This window comes from Pteropus vampyrus, unplaced genomic scaffold, assembly GCF_000151845.1.
Source record: "Pteropus vampyrus isolate Shadow unplaced genomic scaffold, Pvam_2.0 Scaffold52, whole genome shotgun sequence".
Lineage (NCBI taxonomy): Eukaryota > Metazoa > Chordata > Mammalia > Chiroptera > Pteropodidae > Pteropus > Pteropus vampyrus.
The window spans coordinates 2,015,106-2,017,200 of record NW_011888833.1 but is presented as its reverse complement, the minus strand read 5'-3'; the positions used below and the strand labels follow the sequence as shown (position 1 = coordinate 2,017,200).

General features: G+C 38.1%; 1 protein-coding gene across 12 annotated transcripts in view; it reads left to right on the top strand.

Moving 5' to 3' along the window:
* The window catches only part of PAN3 (PAN3 poly(A) specific ribonuclease subunit), a 113,396-nt gene that overhangs the window by 34,091 nt on the left and 77,210 nt on the right, over positions 1 to 2,095 (top strand). The gene's annotated exons all lie outside the window — the stretch shown is intronic.

The window sequence follows — 2,095 nt, the reverse complement described above, 5'->3', positions numbered from 1 at the left end:
TTGAAGGAATTCTCCATCAGCAGAAGTGTACTTTTCAGTAGATACTAAAGGAAGTACTTCAGGCAGAAGGAAAATAATACCCTATGAAAATCTGGATCTATACAAAGAAATGAAGAGAACCGGAAATAGTAACTACATGAATAAGTAGTTATGTTCCGCCTAACGCTGGGGCTCTGGTCTCAGAAATGTGTTGTTAGGTGATTTTGTCATTGTGTGAACATCACAGAGTATAGTTACATACACCTAGGTGGCATAGCACTACACGCATAGGCTGTAGGTATAGCCTGTTGCTCCTAGGCTATAAGCAGAAGAGAAAATTGTGCAATTAAGAGATGCAGTAAACACTAGATATGTGAAGATGCTGCTGGTTTAACGCGGCGTACTGGTTTAGAGCAAACTTTTTTATAAGTAGAGTACACTCTAATGATAAAAGTTACAGTAAATACACAGACCAGTAACAGTCATTTATCATCATCAAGTATCAGGTACTGTACATAATTGTACATGCTACGCTGTACTGTGACTGGCAGTGCAGTAAGTTTGTTTATATCATCACCACGAACACGTGTAACGTGTTGTGCTATGACATTACGATGTCACTAGGCAACAGAAATTTTTTAGCTCAGTTATAATCTGTGGGACACTGTCATATAACTGATCTGTTGTTGACCAAAATGGCGTATGACTGTATAAAAAATTTTCCTTGTTATTATTTAGGTGTCTTTGAAAGAAAAAATTGATTGTCAAAGCAAAAATAGTAACTATTGTAGGGTTTATAACATGTAGAAATAAAATGTATGATGAAATAGCACAAAGTGTGGGGGAGAGAAATGGAAGTGTAATATTGTGTATCTGAAGTAGTTTTACGACTCTAGGATGGTGGGTGTTTTGAATTGAATCGTGTCTCCTTCAAATTCATATGTTTAAGCCCAACCTTTAGTATGACTGTATTTGGAAATGGGGCCTTTAAAGAGGAAATGAAGATTCAGTGTGGTCATGAAGGTGGCGCCCTAATCCATTATGACTGGTGTCCTTGGAAGAGGACACACACCAGAGAAGAGGCCTCGGGAGAAACCAACGCTACTGGAGCCTCGATCTTGGAGAAGATAAGTTTCTGTTGTTCAAGCCACTCAGTGTGTGGTATTTTGTCTGGTCCCAGTGGACTAAGACGGTCGGTGGAAAGTTAAATTTATTACTGTAAAACCTAAGGCAACTTCTACAGTAATAGAACAGACCGTTAGAGCTAATAAGAGAGGGGATAAAATGAAATAAAAATGTCCGTTAATCCCAAAGAAGGCAGAAAGAGGATAGGGGAACAAAAAACAGATGACACAGGAAACAAATAGCATAATGGCGGGTAGACTTAAACCCAACCGCGTCAATAGCCATAGTAACTGCGGGTAGTCAGAACATCCCAATAAAAAGGCAGAACTTTTCAGATTGGATTAAAAGAAAAAAGAAGAAAAGCAGATCCAACTACATGAAGCTGTTAAGAAACTTACTTTAAACATAAAGATAAAAATAAGTTGTTATACCATGCACTAGTCCAAAGAAAGCTGAGGTAGCTATGCTCATGTGAGACAAAGTGGATTTCAGAGCAGGGAGCATTAGTGGGGACCAAGAGTGTCACTGATTGAGATAAAGGGGACCGTTCAATAAGAGCATGGCTATACCGTTCTTAAATGTTTATGCAGCCAATAATGGTAAAAATACATACGACAAAGACTACTACAATTGCCAGGAAAAGTAGACAGATGATGATAGGGATGTCAGTACTCCTTTCTCAATAGTAGAAGAGACAGAAAATCAGTCAGGAAATGGGAGGCTGGAACAACTCTACCAGTTTGATGTTTACAGAATGCTCTGCCCAGCAACAACTCAATACATACTGTTTTCAAGAGCACATGGCACATTGATTAAGACAGACCAATTCTGGGTCATGGAACAAGTCTGGATAAATTTAAAGAGATTCAAGTCAAAAAAACATGTTCTCTGACCACGATGATATTAAATTAGAAATCAATAACAGATCTTTGGAGAATCTTCAAGTATTTGGAAACTGAATAACATACTTCTAAATTACTCATGGGTCAAA